Source organism: Zootoca vivipara, chromosome 14 (assembly GCF_965207765.1).
Source record: "Zootoca vivipara chromosome 14, rZooViv2.hap1.1, whole genome shotgun sequence".
NCBI lineage: Eukaryota > Metazoa > Chordata > Lepidosauria > Squamata > Lacertidae > Zootoca > Zootoca vivipara.
Window position 1 is genome coordinate 14161395 of NC_142597.1, and position 16992 is coordinate 14178386.

At 44.5% G+C, this 16992-nt stretch overlaps 1 long non-coding RNA gene across 1 annotated transcript; it reads right to left on the bottom strand.

Moving 5' to 3' along the window:
* Positions 1-12561: 12561 nt before the first annotated feature.
* Positions 12562-16771, bottom strand: LOC148683501 (uncharacterized). Its single transcript, XR_015946974.1, has 2 exons — positions 15799-16771; positions 12562-14038 (listed from the first exon to the last, which is right to left on the bottom strand). It is a non-coding gene; the product is annotated as an uncharacterized LOC148683501 (long non-coding RNA).
* Positions 16772-16992: the final 221 nt, after the last annotated feature.

Sequence of the window (16992 nt, forward strand, 5' to 3'; positions counted from 1 at the left end):
ATGCCCATCTTCTATGGTGTCAAAAGGGGAGTCCTGCTTGCTACGGCAGATGAGGAAGGATGGTGGGCATGGAGATCAGCAGAAGAACATGGCCATAGGTGCATATGCTTCCGCTCTTTCAGAATGTTTCAGTAGGGAGGCCCTTGAACCCAAGAGAAAGGAAGGAAGTAGGGGAAGTGTTCCGAGATTCGTGGACAGAGAGGCCAATATGCAGGATGTGGGAGAAAAACATAAGTAGGGAAGAACGTGGCTGAGGGTTTTGGGTTCAGAATTGAATGACCCATGCAGAGGATGGCTGTCCTCTTGGGGCATGATCCACTCCATAAATACTGATGACAGTAGACTCTTGTGAATGGCCAGTGGTTGAGTACAGAAGACCAATTAACCAGAATGTGACTTCCAGGGAGAGCTCTGCTCCAGGGCTCCAAGTCAGTTGGGATGGCTGGATGGCTGAGTAGAGAGGAGCACAGCGTCGTCTGAAACACCACCATCTCCCTCACTCATCCACCTGAGCATCACTGGAACTCCATGAAGCTTCACGATCTCAGCTAGATCTCTGCTGTAGTCCCTGCTCAGTGTAGCTCAGTCCAGGGGATGGGGGCTAGGCTGTGTGTTTATGACCAGATCCCACTGTGTCTTGGGAGGAAACAAGCCCTGGGACCCAGGTGGAAATGACAAAGTAGTACAGATAGAGTGGGGAAAGACCTTAAGAAGTGAGCTGCTAAACTGAAGAAAGCCAGCAGGAGTGGAAGGCAGAAGGCATATGAGGGTCAGAAGGGAAATGCCACGGAGCTGTTACCTTTGCTCAGTTCTTCTTACCTTCAGTCTCCGTAGGATTAAACTTGTGTCCTATTAAATGGATAAGGAGAACAATGTTACTGTATTGCAGGTGTGAGGGACCTTTTCTGCCTGAAGCTTCCAATTTTAAGGTGACATCATTAGTGGGAGTGAGCATGGCTGGAAGCAAAAGTGAGAGATGCTAGTGCTGGTGGGAATTTCAGCAGCCAAAACCATTTTCCAGATGCTTCAGTGCTACTCTTAACCCCAAGTTACTATCCCTTTTTTAATAAGCATTATGCCATTTCCAGACCCTCCAAGTGTCTCTATTTTTCAAGGACAGTCCCAGATTTACAGAAGCCGTCACGGTTTCTGATTTGATCCCGGAATGTCCCTCTTTTCCTTACTACATCTCTATTTTCAGAGAAATGTTGGAGGCTATGGTAAGATGTCCCTCTTTTCATTAGAGAAATGTTAGAGGGTATGGACTTATGCGAGCCCCAAGCCAAGGAGATAAGTAATGATACAACCTTTAGAAAATATCTGAAGGCAGCCGAGTATAGGGAAGTGTTTAAATTTAAACCTTTTATAATATGTTTACATATGTTGGAAACCACCCAGAATGGGAAAGCCACCCAGTTGGAAGCCACCCAGAATGGCTGGGGGAGCCAGATGGGTGGGGCAACAACAGCAACAGCAACAGCAACAGCAACAGCAACAGCAACAACAACAACAACAACAACAACAACAACAACAACAGAATAGGACACCCCTATTTTCATCAGAGAAATGTTGAAGGGTATATATTTCAGCTAAGGGCTTATTGGAGCTCAACATAAAGCTCCCCAGTAAAAAGTGCTGCTTTGCCTTTCCCATGATTCTACCTAGACATGAACACCTTCCCTTTTCCATGTGCCATCTGTCTGATACATTATTCACACAGGCATCCACTTGATTTTTTGCTTCTGTTTTCAAATTGTAACTTATACTGCATATACACTGTACATTTCCTTACACTGTATATACACTGTACATTTACAATACTTAAAACACATCCATTTGCCCCGAGTGCCCTAGGAGCTGTAGTTTACCCCTTGCAGACCTATAATCCCCACCACCCTTAGCAAACTGCAGTTCCCAGGATCCTTTGCAGAAGAACATGTCTGTATGAGTAGGGTTACTTTATCATAGGCTGCTTTACCTTGCTTGTACTAGCCATTGGCAGCAATCCTGGTGTAATCTTACTGGGAGAGAGTGGTAAACACTAGAAAACTACCACCAATGCTGAACATTTTCTGGACTCCACCCCCACCCACCCCCCTTTGAAAACTATGCACTTTCCCTATTCTAGCATCAAAAGCTGGATGGCTTCTGACATTTTAGAAAGCAAGAATGGGAGGACCCATTCCTCAGGATGCTGACAGCTCCAGTCCCACCACTCCCTTGATTAAAGTTAAGATTGTTCAGTTTTGGAGCTAAAATGCATGAGTAATGGTAGCAAAAACTGCAGGTTCTTTTTGTTGTCTATTAAAACCATTAAAAGTGGCTCATTCTTACCAGGGTTTTCACACACCAAATAACATTCCAGGTATAATTTGAAATTGTTCTCGTTGCCACCACAGCCACCATATATGAAGTTCGTACATTTCTTGTCCCAAATATCATAATAATATCGTGGCATTACAGCTCTGCATGGTCCTGTTCGTTTCGGCTGTTCGCATTTCACAGGTATGTCTGGAGGAGAAAGGGGTGCATAGAAGTCTTGCACACACACACACACACACACATTTCCACAGCTAATGTAAATCCTATTTCAAAGTCCTGTATCTATTATTCAAACTGCTGAGATTTATCTCTTCCAAGTGGGCTGTGACAGGAGCTCTGCAGTAGTCAGGAGGTTAAAATCATGAAACAGAGAGTCCAGCTGAGGTTAAACTGCTACTGCAGGAGAAATTTGTGGAACCACAATGGGATATCAGCTCCGCCCAAGGCATGATGGATACAGCAACAAGGCCGGAGGGGGGGGGGGACATAACATCTTACAAGGACAGGAAGAAAAACCATGGACAGAGTAATTGCCACACACAGGAAGAACAAGGATCTAGTTTGAGTTCCTCACTTGTAGTTTTATAAATCACTAGCTGGCCCTGCACGCGTTGCTGTGCATTAGTCTGTGAAATGGAGAGTAATAGCCCCCCTTCAGATCTCCCTGAGCCTCAGAGTCCCCCTGAGTCGAGGCGAGATACTGTGGAGAGGGGAGGTTTCATCCCTGTGTCTCCCCTCACCCTGTTCTGACCCATTACGTATCCCTGCCCTCTATTTGGCCCCCCACCCCACCCCCAGGCAGGCCCCTAACTCCACTTGGCAATGTTGGGCCTTGTTGCTGGAAAAGGCCTGTTTTCAGTGGGTTTGGTCTTCAACACCTCTGCCGGATGGATGGATGTGAGTGGTGGATCTCATGGTGGAGGCGGGGTGGTGTAGATTTCAAGGAAGGGAGGGGGTGTAGTGTGGAAGGAAATCCACTTGAGGGCGCTGTTTTACTTTGTTGAAAAAAAGGTTTGTCCCTGCGGAGGTGTGAGATTTGAGGGATTTTTTTTCTTCTAACAATGCTCGGGGAGTGGCCTGGATCGTTGTGTCAAAATTTCAGGACGATCGGTCAAGCGGTTACGGAGAAAAGTGAATCCCGCACTTTCACATTTTTTACATTTTATATATATATAGATTTAATGTGTCAACACAAATAGAAGTTATTAATATTGCAGTTGTTGTATAAGGGATTATTATTATGACTGGAATGTAAGGGAAATTAATAAGATTTTGGAATGCAGAAATAAAGAAAATCATCAAATCCAGCACGCAGGGGGCCACTTTATCTAAATCATATAATTTGGTATTTGAACGATTGGTATTAATCGTTGTATTATAAATTGGTATTGTTATAATGAGACTATTATTGGACTGTAATTAAAAACTAATAAAAATCATTATTAAAAAATAAAAATAAACTGCCACTGCAGTTCATAGCAGTTCCCATTTCACCACAACAGCAATGACTGACCAGGGCTGACTGACGATAACGAGATTTATGGGGAAATGTGGGGTCATGAGATAACAACAACCTTGAAATTGTGGTTGCCCCTTGAAATATTATGTGGCAGCAAGAAGTAGGAAGCAAGAAGTAGGCAAGGGGGCAGAGAAACTCTAGAGTTGTATCCAGTTACCAAATCACAGAACAGACGAGTCCAGGAGGGACGAGGCTGCTATTGCCATTTAGAAAAATCTAGCACATCACCACAGCAACTTTCATGAACACCTGTTAGAGCTTCATGGAGCAGAGCTCACTAGGCATAATGAGGTACATGGAGCAGTGTAGAATCATGAGATAATAGCCCTGAAGCTGTGCTTGGCCTTTGAAATTTTCTGTGGCAGCCAGAGAGTAGGAAGCTGCTGCAACTTCTGCCTCATTTGTCTACATCAGTGGTGGCTAGACTGTGGCCCTCCTGGAGAAGATGGATTACAGCTCCCATCAGCCACCACCACCATGGCCAATGGTCAGGGATGATGGGAATTGTAGTCCAGCAATATCTGGAGAGCCACAGCTCATCCACCCCATTCTACGTGTTCTGTCAGCCACCTTCCTTTCTCGCCTTCTGTCATGTAAAACTAAACTAATGCCTCTCAGTGAGGTATGGGCAAAGCACTAAGCTGAGAAACAAGTAAATGAGAAGGTGAGTAAATAAGCGAGATGCTCATGATTGGCTTATCTATGTCCACGACTTTATTAAACTCAATAGAAACTAGAGAATCTACAAGTATTATTTGAGTGGTTTGGGGCACTTTATAAAGTGGGAGCCACCATGTGACCTCCCTACTGAAGTGGTTGAGGAGCTGACTTGACCATAAATTGGAAACAGTATACTGCCTGGTTCCATTCTATTGAGCCACACAACTTTAACTGTTGAAGGAGCCCAACTTGCAGCTCACAACCCCTTGAACCCCAAAATTCTGGATGTGTGAACCATGAAAGACCCCAACAGGCTTCGCTTCCTTGCCCACAAGTCCCAAAGAACTGAGTGGCAAACTGAAGGGGTCCCTGCTCAACATTTTGGTGCTTAAGCGCTCAGCACACACCTGCCCGTTGTAGCTGGCTTACCTCCCATGTATGTAGGCATTCTCACTGCACTAATCGTGAATCCCACTGAGATATGCAATGCAGAAAAGAACAGGACATCTCACCTTTCTTATGGGTTATGGGATTTAACCAATTGTCCGACTTGCCTATGAAAAGTAAAACGATAACTATGTTATGGCATGACATGGTTGATGTGGGTGCTGAGTTAAACCACTTTAATACAGGGTTTTAAAGGAAGATAAAACAGGTAGCTGAAACAATTAGCTAGACCCTCACTCAGGAATTGCTCTTATCCCAAGTTACCATTCTGTTATTAATTAAAATATTGATATACCACTAATTCATTTCTTTCTTTCTTTTTAAATCAAAGTAGTTCACAACAGCTATACATCAAACCAGCCAATAAAAGCTATATGAATCAGAAAGTAGATGAACTTTGTGGAAATATATATTCTTAATTGCCTGCATAATAAAAGTTTTCAGCGGTCTTTAAAAAGGTGTTATGGAGGAATGCAGCTGTGTGTCATCAGGATACTGGTGCTCCAAATCTCCTAATGACTATTGTGAGTCGAGGACCCGCCACCCGCTTGAGGAAAGAAAGACACGAGGACACAATGTATTAAGGTTAATGGGCGAAAAAGGCCACAACTTTTAGTGGTTACAGCATGTGTTGCATTGGCTTAGGCATTGGATCAAACTACTGTATTCATGACTCCACCCTGCACAGCGGGGAGCTATTCAAGGGTTAACAACCAGAAGGTGGAGCTTGTTGATGCAAATACGAATGGAAGCTCCCCCTGATGTCACCGGGGGTCGTGCCATGGCCCTAGCCACCAGCAGGGCGTCCGACAGGATCCACGACCGCCGGATTCCTTTAACAGAATACCCAATAAGTGGAGGGGTAGGCGATGGGCCGAACCTGCCCTCCAATACGCCACACATATTCCAATGCCTTACTGCCAATACCAAAAAGTTGTGACGATTTTCTACGAGGCAGGCAAAAAACCAAGAGGCTGGAGCCAATTTGCCAAATGGATAAAAATTCCTACCAGGCCCCTTGGGCAACCAGCTGGGCACCATGTGCTCCAGAGGTCCACCCCCCTGGTCAGGAATAACAAACCTCCAGAATACGGGCTCATCCCCACTTTCACTTGTCCTGTGCCTAGAAAACACTGGTCCAGGTGGTTTCCCCTTTGCCCCCACTCCTTTCCAAGGAAACACCAACTCTTTAGCAGTAGATCGGAAGAAATGGCAATCCAGGTAAAACTGGAACTGGCATTTGCTCCAACTGAGCACTAAAGAGCGGTTTTCTCCAGGGGAGAGGAGCTGGACAAAAGGATAAGCCCTACCTCTGCTGGTTGGCTCCTCAAGGAAGCATACCCTCCAAAATTTCTCCGATAGAAATAGGGATGTCCTAAGGAAAAGTGGGACATTCCAGGATTAAATCAGAAACTGGGACAGCTTCTGTAAATCCTAGGACTGACCCTGGAAAATAGGGACACTTGGAGGGTCTCAGGATATACCGGTAATGGAGGCAGCAAAAGTAGGATGTCTTCACTGACCTCAAACCCATGCAGTATGCCCTGTTTTGAGCCTGAACATGAACTCAGCTCAGTCAACTTTGTTTGTTTGTTTGTTTGTTTGTTTGTTTGTTTGTTTGTTAACCTCCCTTTCAGTGTTCCCTACTCTCCCAAATCAATTTAAATTTTATTTTATTTTTTTTAAAAAAATAACAGCGTGAAATCCAACAGTACAGACACTATTGGCAGAACAGATTCCCCCTCACCTCAGGACCTCCCCACATCTGCTTCAGTAGATTTGAGGCCCCTCCAAAGTACCTTCAATGGGGCATGGGGAGCTGTGGGGCAGCGGTGGGGAACCTGTGACCCTCCAGATATTGCTGGACTATGATTCCCATTAACAGTTTTTAAAAGAACCTTACAGCATGAAACCTCCAGCAGCAGGGAATCAAACCAGCAAGAGAATGACTCACTAGTAGCAAAAAGAGAAATTCTGAACAGGTTTTCACTTGTCAATTTTTAAGGATCAGGAAGAGAAAGAAAAAAAGAATTGTCCTTACCAAACCATACACACGTGGCTTCACAGTCAATGAGATGTAGAAAGTTGTTTCGATTGCCTCCACAGCCACTGTAACTGAAGGTCCTGCACCTGCCACTCACAGTATCGTAGTAAAAATTTCGGTAAATTGAATGGCACCTTCCATATCTTGGACGTAATCTGCATTTGGCAGGCAGCTCCGCTTGAGGAAAGGTGAGAAGAAAAGCAATGACAAGTTCCTTATATGCCATCTCATCTTTTGAAACTCAAAAGAAGATGCCATTTGAAGATGTGACATTTGTGAATCCAACACCTGATGTCATCTCTGCCGAGTAGCCAAAGATGGACCTTCCCAAATGGGATCCAAGAGTCACCTAGAACAAAGAACCCAACTGGGAGCCTTGTTGCAAAGAGTCCAGTTGTGGTTTCTCCAAACAGCCCTGAAAAAGACTATAGCACACAACCATAATAAAGAGAGGACTCACCCTGACAATGAGGCTGCTGCACCTCCTTCCCTCTCCCTCCACTGGTCCCTTCATAGCTATTTCTTTCCCACATGCTCTAGTTTCATAGCTGCCAAGTTTTCACTTTTCTCGCGAGGAAGCCTATTCAGCTTAAGGGAAAATCCCTGTAAAAAAGGGATAACTTGGCAGCTATGTAGTTTAAGAAAACCATCCCACATGCTATACCATCAGGAGAGCTAGAAGGTGAGCAAAGGCATGAATGGAGGAACGAGGCAGCAGACCCTGACTTGGAATGTGTTATACGCTGTTGAATATAGTATGTCCCTAATCTGCAAATCAAATGTATGTACAACTTGCCTGGACTTTGATCTCGTGAAGTTTGCTGCTGTCATCCAAACGGAGTGTGTGAAATAATATACATTTTCCACCCGGTGGGGTGGAGAGTCCAAGGGCTTTTATTTTCTTTAACATTCTTAAAGATAAACATCTCTCCTAGAGGCTAGTAAGTGTGACTCTTGCTGCATACTCAAAAAAAGGTCACTTGAAATATCCCCGAAAGGGGCAATATGAGATCACATTAATTTCGACTGCATACACCATACCTGCCAACATTTATCCAATGAAAATACAGATGATGATGATGATGATGATGATAGCCTAATAATAATAATAGCCCACCCTTCTGACTGGGTTGCCTCAGCCACTCTGGGCGGCTTCCAACATGTAAAATAATATTAATTAACTATTAAATATGTTTTTTTTTTAAAGCTTCTCTTTACAGTACTGCTTCCAGGTGTCTTCTAAAGGTTGTATCTCTTTGCTCAGGATTTGCATAACTCGAACTCCTAAGAGGGACATTTCAAGGCCAAATCAGAAACTGGGACACTCCCTGGAAAACAGGGACAATGGGAAGGTCTGATACCCACCACACATTTAAAGATCACGACTTCCCACAAAGATTCCTGGGAACTGTACTTTGTTAAAGCTTCTGGGTGCTGTAGCTCTGTGACCTACAGTGCAGTTATCAGGATTCTTTGGGGGGGGGGAAGCATTGTGCGTTAAAACATCTGGTGTGGGGTAAGCAATTGTTTCCAAGGAATGAATGGGGGAAAGTATGGGAGCTCCTGTGTTGTGATCTGAGGGAACATTCTTTTTTTTAAAAAAAATTGCATGTTTTCCCTGGAAATAACTTCATGTGGTCACAAAGCCCTCTTTCAAGAGATCATTTTGGTTCTGTTTTGAAAATGCACTAAATATATTGCACTTCCTAGCCTCTTCAAGATGTTGCCTTTTTTTAGAAAGTTAAAGAGAATGAAGAACATGGTTTAAAATCCCTCTGAACACCTTATAAAACTGTGAATGTAAATATCAAAATACTTCAAAGCATGAATTTATATTTTAAAAAGGGAGAACTCAGAAGACAGATTGTGAATTTTGATAGGGTTGGGCTGCCAGTCACTAGTTCATAGCTGCCAAGTTTACCCTTTTCTCACGAGGAAGCCTATTCAGCATAAGGGAAAATCCCTTAAAATAAGGGATAACTTGGCAGCTATGCACTAGTTACTGGGTGGAAGGACTGAACCCTGTACGGAAACATCCACACTAAACTCTGAAAGCAATATTATACCACTTTAAACTGCTGTGGCTTCTCCAAAACTATTTTAAAAGCTGAAGCTTTTTTTCAAAATTATTTTAAAGGTGCTTAGAAACATGTGATAAAATGCACCTTCCCCAATGCAGATAGTTCAGCATACTCAGGAATCAAACGTTTTCTGTCTCTTTTGTAGGGAATGTAGGGAATATATATATATATACACATTCTGCAATGTCCATTTTTAGGAAGCCTCTATTTTCCCCGCCCCCAGAGCCCAGACCCTCCAAGTGTCCCTATTTTCCAGGGACTGTTCTGAATTTACAGAAGTCGTCCTGGTTTCTGATTTGATCCTGGAATGTCCTGCTTTTCCTTAGGATGCCCCTATTTTCATCAGACAAATTTTGGAGGGTATTATAGGTGCCAACTCCCTGGGGCCCAGGGCGCCAGAGCACCCACAAATTTCGATGCCAGGACCATGCACACTACATGGCACCACGGACCTGGGCACCCACGGTCATGATGCCAAGCTGGCACTCTTGGAACATACAGAATAGGACATTCCCGTGGCTTTTTTTCAGCTGGAACATACTGAAACACAGTTCCGGCACCTCTCAGGTGGGCACCATTGCCATTCTAAGAGAACGAGGGAGGCATTCATGGTGAGTTGTGGCACCTCTTTTTCTAGAAAAATAGCACTTCATCAGAGAAATGTTGGAGGGATTCACTGTTAAACGGCTATGGCTGTTTAAAGTGGTATAACACTCAGTTAAAGGTATAGTGCAGATGGGACTATACCTAATGTATCCATTAGGACGAAAGTCCCAAGCTGAGAGGCAAGTATACAGGCAGGGTGAACAGAATGCGAAAAGGCAGAGCATTTGTCGCCCAGTGTTGGAGGTGAGTGGCGCACGCCACAGAACTGTTCTCATGATATTAGCGCAAAGCCTGTGCCTCCAAATCCCATTCCATTCTGTGTTGGATGCCTAACTTGCAGAGAGCCCTGGCAGACCTGAGGCATATGAGGGCCAGAACAATGGAAGTCTTACCATCCATAGAGGCGTGGAAACTGTGCCCCTTAGACCAAGGTGCCAATAATCCCATGATGAAGACCAGGAATACAATGATATTGCACTGCATGGTGGCTGCTTGATGCGAATGCTCGGTGCTGAGAGGAAGAACTTTATACAGTGATGTAGAGCAAGATAGTCATCCGGACACCAAGCACAAGTTAATAGGCAGGAACACTCTGAAGCACCTCTGCTTAGAGCAAGATAACCTTCTGTTCTTGAATGAGGACTGTTCCAAACTCGGGACATCAAGTTCTTCAGCCAGAGGCGTAGGAAGGTCAGGTGGTACCTGGTGCGGAAAATTTCTTGTCACCCCCCCACACACACACATTGATTTTTTATTTTTATTTTGCCTGCAAAAATGGTTTTACGTTATTTCATATTTTCTTACAAAGGAATGTGAATTCTGGGCCTCTGATAACAAGTAGGCGACTGTGGACAGATACTTAAATCTACAAGATGGATTGTGTTTTGGCTTGTGTTATTTTATTTATATTTATTGTTTATTTATTTAATAAAATTCGATTTAAAAAACCCTGCAAAGTGGTTTACCAAAACAAAAAAAAGCACCACAGCAGTAAGAAATTAACAATCCTACTTTAAAACATACAAAATCTAAAATATGAAGATTAAAATTACTTCAACTTCCTAAGCATCTAGGTATGCTTGCCTAAAGAAGAATGCTTTTAGCAGGTGCCTGAAAAGAGTCTAGCAAAGGCACGTGCTTTGTTGCAATAGGCGGGGAGTTCCAAAGTGCAGGTGCTGTCACAGTAAACAATGCAGTACAGATATTATGTGGAACCTTTAGAAGTGCTTGAAACTACTGAAGGGGAGGTTTTATTTATTGTGATTTCGCCATGCTCTGTATTATCTGAAAAGGAAAACATTTATTTAAAAAACAGGACTGCATAGCAGCAATCTAGTCTCATCATGATCACTGGGAGCCAACGTTACATAAGATGGGCTGCATTCCTATGCACCCCTTGCATCCAACTTGTACCTAAAACTCTGCACAAGCCAAACCCCCCCGGGGCAATGCAGGAATCTCAACTAGACCATCCCTGACCGATGGCCATCCGTCTTCTGTTTTTCCCCTCAGCCAGGACACACAACAACTGAGATTGGAGGTGGGGGGGAAAGATAAATTTTGACATTGGGGCAGATTTGTCAGGCACGCAAAGGAACAGCTTGAAGACTTTACACAGAGAGGAACCCCACACGGGTTTTCCCGCATGCAACATAACAGGCAGGGAGCCAGCTCAGATAGAGAGAAAGACATTGGGGGAGGGGAGGATAAAACAATACCAAAGTCTGCCCATTTTATCCTCTTTGGGATGGTGGCTCTAGGGCTCTGGGACCACCCTCCCCAAATTATTTACTTGTCTTCAATTTATTGTTACCACTGTTTTCTACAGTATAGATCCTTTTTAAATTAAGCACTTTCTCTAAAATTAAAACAGCAGAAGTAATCAGTAGCAAAGATATCAAAGGAAAGGCGAGAGAATAGTCCCTAATAGATACAAGGGAGACACAGATACACAAGCATACAGAAGTAGATAATCCAGCCTTGGGGAGAGGGGTGGGAATGTACAGTTTGCTGTATTTAGCCTCGAGATGGGAGACTGAAAGGGCTTAAAAAATAAAAAATAAAAGTCTTGTGTCTAGGAATATTTTGATCCAAAAGCATCAGACTGGTTGTCAAAAGTGAGAACTTCATTAATAGTCCATATTTAAAGGAATTGGTGAATTTGCCACAGAGTTGCTTTGCTGATTTTTTTTCTCATCTTCTTTTAATTACACAACTGGTTTTTTTTGGGGGGGGGTCCTAGCTTCATGCAGGGGAGGCAGGGGGCAAAGGGGAGGCATGCCTGCCGAGTGTTCAGGGCGGCGCTGAGCTGCTCCTCCCGGCGCCACACACGAGCAAAATGGGGCGGCAGCGCTGGCATTGTCCCGCACACTCCACTTTCGGGGGCAGAAGAGGCTTTCTGGAGGGGGATTGGGGCCCAAAGGACAGGCAGCAGCCTAGGCAGGCTTCCCCAGCAGCCCAGAAAGTCAGCCTATGTGAATAAAATTAGACTAGGCTGAGTAGTAGGTTATGGTGCTGCAGGAGACTCTTGAGAGTCCCATGGACTGCAAGAAGATCAAACCTCTCCATTCTGAAGGAAATCAGCCCTGAGTGCTCACTGGAAGGACAGATCCTGAAGCTGAGGCTCCATAACTTTGGCCCCCTCATGAGAAGAGAAGACTCCCTGGAAAAGACCCTGATGTTGGGAAAGATGGAGGGCACAAGGAGAAGGGGATGACAGAGGACGAGATGGTTGGACAGTGTTCTCTAAGCCACCAACATGAGTCTGTCCAAACTGCGGGAGACAGTGGAAGACAGGAGGGCCTGGCGTGCTCTGGTCCATGGGGTCACGAAGAGTTGGACACGACTAAATGACTAAACAACAACAAAGGTGCTACTGGAAGGAATTTTTATTATTATTTTGTTTCGGCTTGAGCTTCAGGTCCTCTCATTTCAGAATCGTAACCTCATTCTCAGGGTTAGGGGGCAGTTGCCTCTCAGCCCAGCCCAGCTCAGAGGGCTGGATGAATGCCACCCATTCTGCTGCTGGCTGACTGATCACAGAGAGGCCCTGAGCATCACAGAATGTCACAGAAGACATTTGTGATGCAGGCGTTACCACGGGAGACAACAGAACTCCCTTCCTGAAGTCCGGTCAGAGCAGCAGAGCAGTTGCCCCAACTGGCAAACATGATGGAGGACATTGACCGTAGGTTGTCATTGCTTCTTCTTCTGCTTCTTTCCTGCCTGTGGGTAAGTAAGCCACAGCGCAGTTTTTAAGCAGAGCTTGAACAGCCATGTGTCATGGATGCTTTTAGTTGAGATTCCTGCCTCACAGGGGGTTGGACTAGATGACCCTTGGGTGTCCCTTCTAACTCTAGAATCCAGAGCCTAGGGCTTGCTGATCAGAAGGTCGGGCGGTTCGAATTCCCACGACGGGGTGAGCTCCTGTTGTTCGGTCCCTGCTCCTGCCAACCTAGCAGTTCAAAAGCACGTCAAAGTGCAAGCAGATAAATAGGTACCGCTCCAAGCGGGAAGGTAAACGACGTTTCCCTGTGCTCCTCTGGTTCGCCAGAAGTGGCTTAGTCCTGCTGGCCACATGACCTGGAAGCTGTATGCTGGCTCCCTCGGCCAAGAACGCGAGATGAGCTCCGCAACCCCAAAGTGGGTCACGACTGGACCTAATGGTCAGGGGACCATTTATCTTTAGCCCTCTACTCACTTGTGATTACTGCCGGTAGCTGTAAGGGAGGATGGTGTAAGGGAGTGTAAGGGAGGATGTCGAAATAGGATTCAGCCATCTGCCTGGGAGGAGGAAATTCCTTGCCCTTTGCTTCAGGTGGCAGAAAGCCTTGAACAGGCCCTGCAGACTATGAAAAGGATTCAGACCCGTTCACCTCCCTGCCCCCCCTGCCTCTGTTGCTGTCGCTCTGTTGCCTTCAGCTCTGTTCTTTTTGCGTTGCTGTTCTGCAACAGGTTCTTCTTCGTCTCAAAAAGAAGAAAAAGCACCATGCAGCAGCATGCAGGTGAGTCTTGATTCCTGAAGTGCAGGGGGTTGGACTAGATTACTTTGAGGGTCCCCTTTCAACTCTACAATTCTGTGATTCCATGAAAAATCAGACGGGCAGCACCATCTGTCCCAGTTCCCCAAAGGTCATAGAATTGTAGACACTGAGAGTCATCTAGACGGACCACTGGCCTGATCCAGCAGACTCTTATTATGTTCTTATGTTGCCCTGCTTCTCTAGTTTTTCTTAGGTCGTGCAGGATCCTGACCTTATATCTGCACAACTTGGACAGGAAGGTGAAGCATCTCGCTCAGCAATGGCAACGCATCATCTGCAGGTAAGGCACTACTAGAAACTGCCATGCGCTTGCAGTCTGGGGGGAAAAAAGGGCAAATTGTAAAGATTTGTGGAATGAACTTATGCTTTTGTTTTGCAAACCTAGTAAAGTAAATAAAAAATGAAAAGAAAAAAAAGGTAAGGCACTCCTAGAAACCGCCATGCACTTGTAGTCTGAGGGGCTTGCAGATCCGAGGTTCCTTGTGCTCTTACATAAATAATATATGTTATTCACTATATCATATCAAATAACTGGGTTAATATAACAGTTATTTATATAATATAACAGTTACTGGGTCTTCTGCTTACTCCGTTGAACTTTATGAGTTATTTCCCTTAAACTCTAAGTTATTTGATATGATATAGTGAATAAGAGCACAACCGGTTACGTCTTGTGTGTTTGTCAAAATACCATGAAACGTACAAAAGCAGGCAGGCTCAAATGGAGAAGCAAGGACACAGAACCTAAAATTATTATTTTTTTAATATCCCTGCACTCCTCTTCTCTCTTCTCAGCTGAGTCTGCTGCCCCTAAAGCCCTGGTTTGGGGAAAAGGTTTTTAACATATCTTAAAACTTTGGCCGGGCTGTTGTTTTCTTCACAGAGCAAGGATGCGCTGCACCGGTGGACCTGATGCCTGTCATCGCAGGAACTGCCGGGATGTGCTTCCTCCCCTTTGCAGTGATTGTTGCCATCTGTAAGTAACACCACCATTGCTTGCTGCAGAGGACTCCAATGTGGCGGATTCAACATGGTTTGGGGAAAGAACTAACAGGTATTTCTGAGGTAAATCAAACCTCCCACTTATCCCTCTAGCTTTTCTTTAAACCCTCTAGCACTCGTGGGTTTTTAAAATAAAAGAGTCCTCTTCCAGCATAAGCGTGACCAGGTACCCTTTTAAACTCTGGGCTATAAACGAGACTATCCCTTGTGTCCTCAGTGTAAGGGGTTCAACCACTAGAAATCCCCTACTGTAAAAGCTTGCCTCTCCCCTGAGGTAACTTTGTGACCCCCTGGGTCTGTCTGCCTATTTCGCCCCTTTAGTGCACCTCAAAGACATAAACTAACCATGCCACTATTGAAGGAAGTTTTGTCTTTTTAAAGAGTGTCCACACAAATGAGTTTCATGTACCTTTGCTGGAAAATAACACAGTCGACTTTATGACTGGCACTTTTAACGATGGAAATTTAATTGCTTAAGTTCGTAATGGTGGCATCAAGGTTTCTTGTGAACAAGCTTAGTTTCAGTGTTAATATCTTTGCTAATCATATAATTGATATCCTCACAAAAACCTAACCTAAACCTACTCTCACAGACCTTCCTTTCAACCACCCTCACACTCCCGCTCCCAAGCACCCTCTCAACTGACAAAACGGCTGTTCAGCCTCATGGAATGTTCAGTCAGTTCAACCTGGAGTCTGAGTTAACCCTTGATAGGCCGGTTGCAAAAGAAAAATATAACAGAACATTTTCAATTTCGTCACACACCCAACCTAAAATTATTATTTTTTTAATATCCCTGCACTCCTCTTCTCTCTTCCCAGCTGAGTCCGCTGCCCCTAAAGCCCTGGTTTGGGGAAAAGGTTTTTAACATATCTTAAAACTTTGGCCTGGCTGTTGTTTTCTTCACAGAGCAAGGAGTGGACAGTGGACAGGAGCTGGGACCGAGCAAGGGGAGCTCACCCCGTCACAGGGATTCGAACCGCGACCTTCTGATAGGCAAGCCCTAGGCTCTATTGTTTAACCCACAGTGCCACCCGTGTCCCAAAACTCATTTAAGACTTTGGGATAATCACCATTGTTGGGATATCACCATTGGGAGGTCCAGCCGACAGCCCCCTCTTCTCCTCTGTCCCGGTGATTCCCATGGAACACGACTCAGGGTCTCAGTAACCTGAGCACGCAATCAGCAGAGATGTCCACGCAGTTTCAGCGGAGATGTTAAGGCAGCAGAGAGGCATTTTAAAGCAGTTTATTTACAGCGTATCTGAAGAGAGAGCGAAACGATGCTTTCTCTCTTCCATCAGTTCAAACAGTACAGTACAGTACAGGAAAAGTACAAACGGAAATGCATAGACAAGTGACATACAGCAGCATGCCTAAACCTTAAGGTGGAACTGAATCTCCTAACAAAACTCCCCCATTCTGTGTAACCTTAAGCCCAGCAGTTCCAAACTGTAGCTTTTGCAAATAACTGTGCAATTGTTCTTTATTTACAACCTTGGACAACATATCAGCCGGAATTTCATTACCTGGCATGTAGGATATTTGGACTAGTCCTTTTTTTATGCATTCCCTTGCACGATGTAATTTAATCTGCAAGTATTTGGTCCTTTGCTTACAACTCTCTGAAACTAGCAAAGCCAAACAGGACTGGTTGTCTTGATACACCTGAATAGGACAAGACACATTGACTCCAATATCCTTAAACAGTTGCAATAACCACTCACAATCCATTAGAGAGAATGAGAGAGCGTTGAGCTCCGCTTCACAGGAACTCTGACAAACTGTTGTCTGTTTCCTGCACATCCAATCAAAAAGACAATGGTTGTACATGTAACAAATACCCGAAGTGCTTTTACTATCTGTGACATCGCTAGCAAAACTTGCATCTGCAAAGATTTCTAGACCTCCAGTCTTTTGACTTGTGAAACGCAATCTGTAGTGCATAGTGCCTTTTAAATAACGGCAAATGCGTTTCAGAGCACGCCAATCCTGAACAGTAGGATTGTTGGCATGTCTGCTCAGCAAATTACAGCTAACAGCAATGTCAGGTCTTGAAACTCTTGCGATGAAGTTTAACTTACCTAAAACACATCTATACAGTGTAGTATCAGAAAATGCCTCTGCATCATCATCTACCCGATAACCTTGTACCATAGGTGTGTCAACAGGATTTGCATCATTTAAATTCAGTTTATTCAGCACATCAGTAATCTTTTGGGTTTGATGTACCAGAAAAGTACCTTATTTGTCTCTCTCAACCTGTA